Source organism: Castor canadensis, chromosome 10 (assembly GCF_047511655.1).
Source record: "Castor canadensis chromosome 10, mCasCan1.hap1v2, whole genome shotgun sequence".
NCBI lineage: Eukaryota > Metazoa > Chordata > Mammalia > Rodentia > Castoridae > Castor > Castor canadensis.
This window is the reverse complement of record NC_133395.1, coordinates 63,186,481-63,200,023: the sequence shown is the minus strand read 5'-3', so window position 1 is coordinate 63,200,023 and position 13,543 is coordinate 63,186,481. Positions and strand designations below refer to the sequence as shown.

Below are 13,543 nucleotides of genomic sequence, written 5' to 3'. Positions count from 1 at the left end.
TCTGGCTTATTTCACTTAACATGATGACCTCTAGTTTCATTCATTTTCTTGCAAACAACATAATTTTATTCTTCTTTATGGCTAAATAACACTCCATTGTGCACCTTTTCTTTATTTATCAGTTGATGGACACATAGGCTGAGTCCACAGTTTGGCTATTGTGAATAGTGCTGCTATAAACATGGGTATGCAGTATCTCTATTGTATGTTGACTTACATTTTTTCTGATACATGCCTGGAAGGGGAAGGGCTGGATTGTATAGTACTTCTGCTTTTTGTTTTTTAAGGAACCATCACCTGGTTTCTGTATATCTGTACTAATTTAAATCCCCACCAATAGTGTATAAAGGTTACTCCCCCTATCCTCGCCTCACATCCTCACCAACATTTGTTGTTATTTTTCTTGACGACAGCCATTCTGACTATGATGAGACAGAATTTCAATGTAATATTGGTTTGCATTTCCCTTTATGGTTAAAGACGCTGAACACTTTTTTTATGTATTTATTAACCATTTGTACTTCTTTGGGGAATCGTCCATTCAGTTCACTTGCTCATTTATTGATTGTAGTTTTTGTTCTTTTGGTGTTTCATTTTTTGAGTTCTATATATATTTTGGATCGTAATCCCCTGTGGGATGAATAGCTGGCAAAGATTTTCTCCCATTCTGTGGACTGGAGAGACTAATTCTTGACCAATTAAAATAATTTTGTCACACCCCTTTCTGCAGCCCAGTGCTTCATTCTGTGTGTCCTCCTTGATGGTATGTGTTTATTTGTACTCATCACTGTTGGACATACACCTTCCTCCCTGATGAAATTTCAGCTTTCATTTTTCTTTAGAAAGCAACATTTAATTCACCAGAGCCTGCTGTGTATGAGGGGGCACAGACCCAGATGAATCACAGAAGCAGGCAGATGGCACCAATACAAATCCTCTGCATTGTATCTTACACCCACACAAACCTTCTCAAATGGCTTCTCTTCCCAGCATTCCTTTCCTTGATTACCTCATCCACACCCATAGGACAATTAGTGCATTCAGGCACTAGAAATAGCTAACAATGCAAGGGAAAGTATGTGTACAACCTCTGATTCCTACGCTCTAGACACAACAAAAAAGCAACAGAGTTATAAACTGTAGTGCATCTGTGGCGAGTACAGTGGGGTGCCGTCCAGATCTCTCACCAGGTCCCAAGGATTCATTCCCCCAGCTGCCTGCGTGTTGGCTGCTCATGGCTCAGCTGAGTCTCTTTCTAGTTTACGTCTGTGGGCTAAGAGAGCCACTTTTCCTAAGGTTCACCTCCTTCCCAAAGACAGACAGCGTCCAAGCCATTATCTGGTCAATGTTTGGGGTCTGATCTCTGCCTAAATTCAGGTGACTCTCTGAATAGCCATCCCAGGTCCAGTGCTCCCCACTGCATTGGTGGGGGCCTTTGTTTGGACTGTGTCACAGTTTGACTTCTCCTTCTTTCCAATCTCCCTCCCAATACCCCAAAACAATCTCCCGTGTGCAAATCTCCATCTCACAATCTGTTTGCCATTGAACTTGCTCTAAAACAGAAATCCAGACAAGCAAACATTTCAAGGCACAAGCAGACTAATATTCCAGAAACATCCACCAAGACTTGAAGCATTTCTTAAGATTCGTGCAAAGCCATGGGGAGTCTGTGGAGTAAAAAGAGAAGCAGGCAAATTGACTGTGCAGTTAGATGGATGCTTGAGTTAGGCTCTGGGGGATACAAAAACCTGGGATTGAAGCCAAGATGCCTTGGGTTTGGTCCCAGGGCTGCTTCTGTGTGCCCTCGTGCAGATTTTTTCAAAGTAGTGCTTTTCAAATGATCAATCTTCAAGGACCCTGTTCTTTTTCCAACCTTTGATATATCATGAACCATTATTTTTATAAAGTAAAATAAAATAAATCACAATCCTATTCATTAAGTGTAGGCTATGTAGAGTAATTTCCTCCAAAAGATTATAGTAAGAAAGGGGAAGGCAAGGGAAGATAACTTTATGACAATATAACAAACACTGCCTCAGCCAGCTAAGATATCAAGGTTAACATCAAGAATAATAAGTCACGTCACTAGCACATAACTTTGATATGATATAATAAAGTAGCATTTCACCCTTGGGTTTCCTCCTCTAACCCTTAAGTTTAATCCTTGAAAGACATATTCCAATCAAAAGGCATTCTACAAAACACCTGATCAATAATTCTCCAATCTGTCAAAGTAATCAAAATCAAGATACGTTTGAGAAATTATCACAACCAAGGGGAACCTATAAGACATGACAATTAAATGTACTGTATTATCCTGGATGGAAGAGAAAAAGAATAACAGGTTAAAAACTAAGTTTGTCTGAATATAAAGCATGAATTTAATTAGTAATATGTACCAACACTGGTTCATTAATTATAACAAATGTACCACAGTAATGTAATAACAGGAGAAACCTAATGCCCACATAGAAACTCTGCGGTATCTTCTCCATGTTTCTGTAAATCTAAAAATGTCCTAAAAAATGAAGCTTATTATAAAAATAATTACAACAAAAATTAATTGTAAAGACAGGCAAAATATAGAACTACCTTTTTTACTATTGTCAATGGACTTAAAATTCCTCTGTCAAATTGCTATAAAAGTTTCTAGCTACTTACTCTCACTTTCTATATTACCACTAACCAGCAGTAAGTGAAGTGGCACCTGTCTGATGACTACATTTGAGGAGTTCTCAATTTGACTCTAGGGCTGTTTCCTCATCAACAAACTGAGAGCATGAGATTCCAGGGTTAGATCTCCTTCAGTCCCTCACAGAAAGCCTCTGGAATGGCTTGATAAATGATCACCTTTTGCCAAAAAGAACAGGTACTCAGAACCAAGTCCCTTCCTCATGGCAATGATAGGAAGCCCTCACTGTCCAGCCCTTCTTTCCCCAAACCCCCATTTCTAGATTTTTTTTTTCAGTGCAGGACCAGAAAAGGAAGGAGCTAACCATGAAAGTAGTACTATGTATTCGGACTCGCAGATAGTTCTCAAGCCAGGGAGGTGAGTTCTCCTTTTCTCTCTCCTATTTGGACCCCCAAGAAACTAAGAAAAGTCTCTTGTGCCAGGAGTCATACCCAGCTGTGGGCCAGGAACCACAGAGCTGTCTGCAGACCATGAATTGTCACAGTGGAGACAGGGTAAAGAATGAAAGAAGACACAATACAGTGGGAAAGTTGGTAAAATGATTAAAAGGCAAACCTTCCAATAAGCAAGAAAGAGAAAAGAGCAGCAGTTGAAACACAGATGGTAGCAACCTGTCCCATCAAATAGGTTTTTGAGATGTGAGTGGTAGGTTTCAAAACAACCCAGAGAGACAATTACAAGGCTGAGAGGGCCAGAAATGATTCAATTTCTTGTGGGTCTTAAAAGAGCTGATGCCCACAACTGAAGCCCAAGAAACAGGAAGCACTCACAGAAAGGGCCAATAAAGAATCAGAAACAAGAATGCATGCCACCATAAGTGAGATGAAAGACATTTAAATATTGGAATTTGGAAGGAATTTAAACATTATCCACAGGTTATCTCTTATTAATTCAATATTACTTCTATTAATTATTTCTATTAATTAGAAATAATAGAACTTCTATTAAACTTCTACTGCAATAACTGTGATCCACCTTCTAGCAAGAGAATTGATCTATATATTTGTCCCATATTTCAGACAGTCCCTGAGATAGAAAGTGTTGGCAAAGGTAATATTTCACAAGAGTAAGGGATTAGTCATGGTATGCTAATTGCTATAAAAAATAACCTCAAGCTCCAAATCTTAGTAATTTCACACATCAAATATGCTTTGATGTAGGCCAGCAATAGGGTGTCTGCTCGGGGTGGTCATTCAGGAACCAGGCTCCTCCTAGTTGTTGCTCTTCCATCTTAAACACAAACCAGCAGGTGGGTTCTGGGGCATAGATAGTGGAGAAAGCTTACCCACTCTTACTTGTCTTTGGCCCAGAAATGACACACTGCTTTTGCTCACAATCCATTAACAAGATTTGGTCACATGACCTTACTATATGCAAGAGGACTGGGAAATAGTTCAACAATATTCCCAGGAAGAGGCAATAGGTTGGGCGAGCAATGAAATTGCCAGAGGTAATTATAAGAGGAACTCATAGAAAGCTGCCCATACATGTTAGCCTACAAGAGTTTCTGTGTCTCATAGAAGAAAATGCTCAGAAGTCTAGACAGCTTTCTCATGAGCATTTGAGTCAGTGCCCCTCCTGTTAACACATTTTCATAGGATTAAAGCACTGGTTCTGGAGTGCTTCTCTGAGTGCTTTTCAGGCAAATCTGAATTCTGCTGCTTGCCTCCTATGCACCCATCCCACGATAAGTTAGCCATTCTCCTTGCACCTTGCTTTTTGCATTTTTAAAATTAGATATTGGTACTTGTTTCACAGGGCTATGAAGTTTAAATGAAATCATTCTTATAAAATATTCAGTGTAGGGCTCAGCACACAGTGATTTCTTAACATGCATTAAGTGCTTCCTAATGTCAGGGGGCATCCTAAGGGCTTTACATTAATACACTAACAAGCCCATCATACCCTCGGAGGTAGGTACCATTTTCTCCACTTTATGCATAAAAAATAGATCCTGAGGAGTTAACCAGTCCAAAGTCATACAGCTAATAAGTGGAAGACAAGAACTGTACCTCAGGTATTCTGGCTTCAAAACTCAGTCTCTTTATATTGTCATCATCACCTGCCTCTCAGTAAATAGTCCATGTTCTTATTGCTGTCTTAGCACCTTTATTGATTGACATATAACCCACAACACTTAACATGTGCAATGTAAGAAGTTTGACGAGAGAGAGAGAGAGATAACCTGTGAGGCTGGTACCACAATCAAGATTATGACTATATCCATCATACCTAAAATGGTCCTAAACCCCCCTCAGAATCCTTCCTTCCAATCTACTCTTCCCCATGCCCAGACAACTACTCATTGGCTTTCTGTACAATGGATTAGTCTGAATTTTCTAGACTAGTATGCAAATAGAATCATACAGTATATTCCCATTTTTATCTGCCTCTATCAGTGTACTTAGAGTGAAGTTCACTCATGTTATTGCATGGATGATGATTTACTCCTTCGCATTGCTAAGAATTACATTGCACAGATATACCATAATTTGCTCATTGATTCACCTGTAAATGAGCATTTGGGATTTTAGTTTTTTTCTATTAAGATAAAGTTTCTCTGAATAATTGTGCTCAAGTCTTTGTATACACATACACTTTGATTCCTCTTCAAAAATACCTAGGAGTGAAATGGATGGATTGCACAGTAGCTGCAAAATCAGTTTCTTAAGAAACTGCAAGCCAGGCATGGAGACACACATCTATAACTCCAGCAGCTGAGAGACAGAGGCAGGAGGATCACAAGTTTGAGGACAGCCTGGGCTACATAGCAAGACCCTGTCTCAAAAAACAACAGTGAAGAAAAAACCCAGCAACAACAAAAAAAGAAACTGTAAAACTATTTTCTAAAATGGTTGTGCCATGTTCACATTCATGAGCAACATATGAAGATTCCAATTGCTCCACATCTTTAATTTTCCATGGTCAGTCTTCATCTCAAACAGGTATATAGCAGCATCTCACTATGGTTTTAATTTATCCTGGAGAAATAATTCCACTGAGAAGTTTTTTAAAATTTTGCTAACATATAATAGTTGTATGGGAGGGAGGTTGTTCACTGTCACATTCCCATATATGCTTAGAATTTACCTTGGTGGAGTTGACCCCCTCCATCATTCTCCCTCATTCCCCTCCTCCCCTACTTAAAACAATTTCAACAGGTTCCTTGTTTTATTTTCATACAAGTATATAAAGTGTTGCTTAAGTGATCTTCACTGTTCAAAGGTGTTTCACCATGGTGTTTCTCCCATGAATATATTGTACTTTAATCAAATTAACCCCCTTTATTACTGTCCCTTACCCTTTCCCTTGTCCCCTCTTACTCAACAGTTCAGCAGCTTTCAGTGCATTTCATTATGCCATCTTCCCACATGAATGCAATGTATTTCAATATTCTTCACTCTATCATTCTCTTTTCTTCTCCCCTCTACCTCTGGTCCCCTCAAACACTATTCCAAACATTATATATAATATTTATACTAATTATATATGATCATATGTATGATATTATATATAACATGTTTGTACTTATGTACTCATTTATCTTTTAGGTATATCTTCCACATATGAGACAAAACATGCTACCTTTGTCTTTCTGAGCCTGGCTTACTTCTTTTAACATGATGATCTCCAGTGCCATCTGTTTACCTGCAAATGACATAATTTCATTCTTCTTTATGGCAGAATAATATTCTATTGTGCGCATATACACCACGTCTTCTTGATCCATTCATCAGTAGTGGGGCATCTGGGCTGTTTCCATGGTTTGGCTATCGTAAATAGTGTTGCAATAATCATGGGTGCACAAATGTCTCTAGTGTACCTGCCTTGCATTCCTTCAGCTATGTGCCCAGAAATAGTGTGTTTGGATTGTGTCACAGTTCTAATTTCAGTTTTAATGTACTTATTCACCATCCACCTGTCTTCTCTGGTAGTTTCTGCTCAAATTTTTGCTCACTTTTTACTTGATTATTTGTTCTCTTCTTACTGAGTTTTGAGGGTTCTTTGTATTCTGCATGTAAGTCTTATCAAATACGTAATTTTGAAATGTATTCTTCCAAAACTTAGCTATACTTTTAGTTCTGTTAACAGTCTCTTGCAAAGCATAAATGTTATTAATTTGGGTGAAAGCTAATTTGTAATTTTTCTTTTATAGATCATGCTTTTGGTATGAAAGTTTTGCCTAATACAATGTCACAATGATTTACCCTGATGTTTCCTTCTAGAAAGTTTGTATTTTTAGAATTATATATATGTTTATGATGTATCTTGGGTTTGTATATGGTGCAACTTTTGCATCAAAAGGAGTTTATCTTTCTTTTTAATTTTCTTTATTGCATAAGTATGTCCAATTGTTCCACCAAAAATTACTAAAAAAAAAAACTATCCTTTCTCCATTGAATCATTTTAAAATTTTACCAAAAATCAATTGACCATCTATACACAGGCTTATTTTTCCATTATATCCATTGATAAGTTTATCCATCTTGACACCATTACCACCTATTTGAATTCTGTACGTTTTATAATAAATCTTGAAGTTAGGTATGACTTCTCCAACTTTGTTCTTTTTAAAACATATTTTAAGTCCCTTTTGCATTTATATATTAAGCTCAGGATCAGCTTCTCAATTTCTAGGGAAAAAAACCCTGCTGGAATTTTGATTGGGAATGTTTTGAATTTACACATTCCTTCAGGAAGAACTAACATCTTAATGAAATCAGCTCTCATCCAAAAATTCACCATATCCTCTCCATATATTTAGTTCTTCTATAACTACTCTTACCAATGTTTTGTAGTTTACAGAATACAGATATTGCTATTATTTTTAATAACTTTTCACATCATTTTCTCTATCTAGATTGTATCTAAGGGAATTGTATCATTTCTCTTGTGTCTTCACTGATACAGGAGGGAGTTAAACACCACTACTTCAGAGAGTTGTACACAGAATCACGTATGAAAGCACCTAACATTTGTGCCTATTGCACAATGCTACTAATCGTAGGATTCATCTTTTTTTAACCAAAAGAATGAAGAGAAAATAGAGGAGTTGTAAGAATGAGGCAACAAAGTATAGGTTCAAAGCAAAGACTTCTGAGATAAAACAGACTAAAGAAAGGACCAGTGAACACAGCAGTAGGAACTGTTCAGAAATTAACCCAAAGACTCAGATAACCAAATGAGGTACATTCTGATGGCAGCATGAATATTCACAGGGTAGACAGAGAATATATACACAGCTGAGTACATACATATTCAGAGAAAAACAGGTGGTTTCCTGTGATAGGAACGTACTAACAAAGAGAAAGTCAGCCAGGGGGAGAGCTTGAATATAGCACTGAACACCCACTGGCTGGGCAGCCTGTAACGTTGTCCATGCCCCAATAAGAACTCAATGAAGCTGACCTGCATGCTTCTTAACTGTCTTAACCTCTACTCATTTGGTCCACCTGGAGTGGGCACTCAATAACAAAACACCCAGCATAGTGCTAAGTACATAGTAACCCACAATAAATTCTTAGTTGTCCAATCATGAAAACATGTATTATCAGAATCCTAAAATGCTTTTGTATTGGCTGGTAGGAATGAAAAAAATACATTCGTTAACCAAAGTAATCAGCACTTGTTACCACAACAAACCAACCAGAACTCTTCGGGACTTGGCACCATAATGATTAATCTGACACTACATAACGTCGCCATGTGTTAGGCAGCACGCCTGTAACTCATGGCCACACAGTCTGGAACACATGGCCTCCAGGAATTGCTATAGCAGGGAGAGAGAGACACAGAAGAAATACCATTGAAGAGAGCTGTTAACAATCTCGGCTCAGAAGATCTACTTATGGTCCTCTAGCCAGAACTAACGATGTAGCACCAAATTAAAGTAGACAAGGAAACAGGGGATCAAGCACGTCTACTTCAGCTTCCTGTACTCTAGACAAATCTCATTCTTTCATCATTCCATTCTTCCCATCCAGAAGTGGTAAGGAAGCAAACTATGCAAGCAGTGTTCACTTTGAGATATGTTATATGGCATTGGAAGTTCTGCCAGCCCTAGATGGGCACATTCTTGCCAGAGGACCCAATAAGATCCCATTGAACCATAAGTTATGACTGTTAACAAGTGGCATTGGACACCTAGAGTCAGGGAATTAGCAGGCAAAAGTATTCAACATATTGTCTGACAATGTATCCATGGAATTATTAATTATATCTTTTTCATTCCTGATATTTGTAATCTGTGGGGTTTTTTTGTTTTGTTTTGTTTTATGAGCAGCATCGGGGTTTTGAATTTAGGAACTAATGCTTGCTAGGTAGGGGCTCTACTTGAGCCATGCCACCATCTCTTTTTTTTTTTTGCTTTAGTTACTTTTAGGATACGGTCTTGTGCTTTTGGCCTGGGACCAGCCTTAAACCATGACCTTCCACCTATGTCTCCCGAGTAGCTGGGATTACAGACATGTGTCATCACTTCTTGCCTGTGTGTTTCTTTTTCTTTATCAGTCTAAATATGGTCCCATCAATTTTCTTGATCTGTTCAAGAATCAGATTTACATCTCTGTGTTTCTGTTATAACCAGAGATTCTCTCTTTTTTTGTCTATTTTTTGGATTTCTATTTTGTGGATTTCCATTCTTATCTTAATTAGTTTTGCTCTTCTACTAAATTGAGGTATAATTTGCTCCAATCTTTGTAGCTTTCTAAGGTAGCACTTAGGTTAGATGTTTCTTCTCTTCCAATATATGTACTTAAGGCTAAAACAATTTTGTTCTAATTACTTCTAGGATAATTGCTTTCAAATCTGTGTCTGTTAATTCCAACATTTGAACCACCTCAGGATTGAGCTACGTTGATTATATTCCTCTTGAAAATGGTTAAGATTCTCATTCTTGCTCTTTGTATGTCAGGTAATTCTGGATGCTATCTGGACATACCGTATGTTTTTGTTGTGACGATTGGATTCTATTTTGTGTCTCTCAAAAAGTCTGACATTTTTGTTTTGGTAAAACCACAAACTCATATCTCAGTTCGGGCCATTTACTCTCAACTCTTTCCTCTAGTTTTTCAGGCCTGAAAGAGTTATCAACATTGCCTAGACCCTGTCATAGGCAATGCTGATAACTGAACCCAAAAGCCATAAATAAGAGGAAACACACTTTGTCTTACCCTTTTATCCATGTTCCACCTAACCTCCATAATCTGCTTGCCTGATTCTCTGTTGCCATCAGGTAGTTGTTTTTTGTATTGTTCATCTGTGGTCAGTCTAATAGCATCTTAGTTATTCCAGGAATGGAAACAGGTATACATATTTTAAAATAACAAGTAAGCATAAAATATTTGAGTCTATGGATTAATTTCTTGTATTAATGTTTTTCACAAGAAGATTCAGAAGAGCAAGAGAAGACAATAGAGCTTGGGTGTGGAGAGTGAAAATTTCTGAAATGGAAAAAATACAGAATGGAGGCAGAGTCACAAAAGACAACCTCATTTTGCATTGTGTTGACTCTGGACCAAGGAAGGTCATTCATTAACATGTATGAGAGCCATGTAGCTTGTGCTTAGAACCTTCTGTCTGCCTCCAGGTCCAGTCTCTACTATCTCCACCCACCCCCTTCCCTAGAGGCTGATCTGGGGGCAATGCACCAAAAGCCCCCCTTCCCTCAGGCTCCCCTTTGATTTGGTAGTGGGGAGCAGCTGCAGATAAGAGGGAGGGAAGAAAGGGAGGTCAGGGCTTGTTTTCTCCCAAGATTTCTGCCTGGTAGGTTTCTTTTTACTTTTCTTTCCTTTTTTTTTTAGGTAATTCTTTTTTTACATAATTTTTTATTAGGATATATTCATTATACATGGGGAGATTCACAGTGACAGTTCCAATTAGGCTTATATTGCACATTGGTTAGGTCACCCTCATCCTCTCTCCCCCTCAGGTTTCTGTGGGTTGAATGCATCCCTCCACCAAAGGCTACAGTGCCTTTCCAAAAACTCTTTAGGTTCTGATAAATACTCCCTCTCTTTCCCTTCCTGCTTAGCCTTGGTAATGGCTCCCCACTGGGGCGCTACAACCTTCCTTGTTGCTTTTCCTAAATCCTGCACACACCTTTGTAAACAGTCCTTTATTAAACTCTTTCCACCATGAGTGCACCATCTGTTTCCTGCCAGGATCCTGATGGATTGAGCACTAGAAAAATAACTTTTAACAGTTTCTGAGAACCAGAGAATGGTAAAGAACCGGCAATATTCTTTACCAATGGGGAAAACTTCAATACTTCCAAAAATTACAGCTTGCAAACTTCACTCACATGTGCTGTCTAATTTAATGCTGGAAACACTCTGAGTTAGTATGCGTTGATATTATTTCCATTGTAAAGGTGAGAAAAGTGAGATTGTAAGGCAGGGAGGGGCTACTGGGATCCCCTGATCTTTACTATGACCTCCCCATTACACTCCGACCTATCCCACTCGGACAGCACAAACCAATGCTGAAGTGCAAAGCTCTCCAGCTCCTGGAGCAGCCTGAACATTTTTAAATTCCTTGATCTAGAGAAGAGAGTGATCATTCCAAATTTACTCTCCAATAAAATACAAATGCTAGGGAAATAGCCCTGGCAAACTCAGCCTCTTTAGAGATCAGAACATATTATACAGAGACCTCTCTTGAGTTGATTTAAAAGAAACCTTTAAATAACAATACAGCCAGGAGCCCATGGCTTACACCTATAATCTTAGCTACTCTGGAGGCAGAGATCAAGAGGATTGTGGTTCAAAGCCAGCCTGGGAAAATAGGTCTCAAGACCCTATCTAGAAAAAAACCATCCTGAAAAAAGGGCTGGTGCAGTGGCTCGAGATATAGACCCTGAGTTCAAACCCCAGTACCAAAAAAACAAAAAGAACACAATACAATACAGGAACTATAAGGTGAACAGGTCGCTTAAATATTCTTTAAACATCAGCCCAAGATTTCCCAGCAGTTCCCAAGCTTCTGTTTGTGAAACTCATGATGTAGAATGAAAGTTAGCAGACCAGACTAAGATATCAGGTTCTGGAGACCAGTAGATCTGAGTTTCTGGCACAACACTTGGTAGTAGCAGTGTCCTTGGTAAACCAGAATAACTGTCCTGACACTCAGTTTCTCCATCTGTACAATGAGGCTAATAGTAATAGTTCCATCACACTATTAAATAAGCTAATGCATTTTTTAGCTACTTAATACGGGACTTGGCTCACCATAACCATTCAATAAAATATAGCTAACATCAATACCCAGATTCAAACTCATAGCAAAGTTTCATTTTGTTGTAGGTTGGTATATAAATATTAAAATTTTTCAAAAACTGTTTTAGATGCATATTAAATGTCCCCAGTTAGAAATTTACAAAGAAGTACAAATTGAAACCCTGCACGTGCCCAACATTGCTCCCATTTCCAGAGAGAGAGAGAAAGAGAGAGAGAGAGAGAGAGACTCCAGAAGTTGCTGGCCATCTAAATAAGTCTTGGCATTTCCTAAAGTAAAATCTATGTACCACTGGGTATCAAATATAACAGAAAGCTATGTACTCGATTTATTTTTGTTTTTTACTTACTGTTTTCCATTTTCTATTTTGAAGCTGTAGACATCCCTTAAACTGTAGCTAAAATTATTGCCATTGAATCGCCTGATTCCTTGCTTAGAGTCTGGGTGGGAGGACTGTCCCCAGTGAGCTATACACCAGCATGTTTCTAAATTTGGGCTGTTCTGTTTGCCCTTACCCATGGCTCTGACCTTGCCACTTGATGTGAGCGCTTTCTGCAGATGAAATTGCTCTAAGAAGCAATTTTGTATCCAGATTTTGACCATGGAAGGCATTCTATAAATATCTGTGGATTGATTGATTTACCAGAAAAGGAAATATTTTAATACTATTTGGTCATTTTCCACAGGGAGACCAGAAATTCCCCCCTTTAAAGGCTCCTTAACCTTTTAAATATTTTATCCCCAAGTTCCATTAATTCTTTGGGGTAGCCTCCAGTCTATTTCCTCCCTTTGGCAAAAGCATGTTGAAGGTCAGGACCACTGAGCCACCCTCCAAGACTAGTCTGTGGAAAGCTGAAGAGCATTTATGTCAAGAAACAAGTGTGGCCTCCAAGGAACATAGGCCTGCAACGTTGGGTACAAGGCCAAAATCTTACCTGTTCCAAGAATCAGAACCCTGTCAATAATGTCTCTCCCATGCTCCCATAAAAATGACCATGGGTTAATGCTATAATCAAACATGTCTTTGTTTCTGTTTGTTTATTAGCTGCTTCATAATCAATCTCTGTTCTGAAAAACAGATTGACATGGCTAGAGTTTTGTGCAGATGGACTACAAAGCCCCAAAAACTAAGATTCTGTACACTTGTGACAGATTTTGTCAGTCATACACAGACATAATCTAAGCTACAGTGAATAACGACCTCCCAGGACTTGGATCAGATTACCTTAACTGTCTCTGGGTAAGAAAATATTGGATTTTAATTAAAATGCTAGAAGAACTTCAGCGACTCTAAAGACAAATATGTAATCTTCCCTTAACAGTACTGTGGGTTGATAAGATAAACAGGGCTCTTGGTTTAATATATAGATTCCTAAGCAGTTTGATAGACTGTCTTCAGCGAAAAACAAATTTCAGTCTTCAGTCACCCCAAATAGCCCATCATGTGGCCAGGATTCTCTCAGGATTCACCAGGCCAGCGGATCAGTGACAGAGTGACAACTGTTGGTGCTGTGTCAGGCCCTGTGAACCCCAAGCTTTGATGCCAGGAATCCATCTGAGATCATGCAAGACAGATGGAAAGCAGGCTACCTGTTGCACGGCAGTGAACCGAAGGCC

At 38.6% G+C, this 13,543-nt stretch overlaps 1 long non-coding RNA gene across 1 annotated transcript in view; it reads right to left on the bottom strand.

The window, feature by feature from the left end:
• Positions 1-12,376, bottom strand: part of LOC141411467 (uncharacterized) — a 94,170-nt gene extending 81,794 nt beyond the window's left edge. The window contains exon 1 of the long non-coding RNA XR_012436239.1: positions 12,276-12,376. This is a non-coding gene — a long non-coding RNA (uncharacterized lncRNA). The remainder of the gene's footprint in view (positions 1-12,275) is intronic.
• Positions 12,377-13,543: the final 1,167 nt, after the last annotated feature.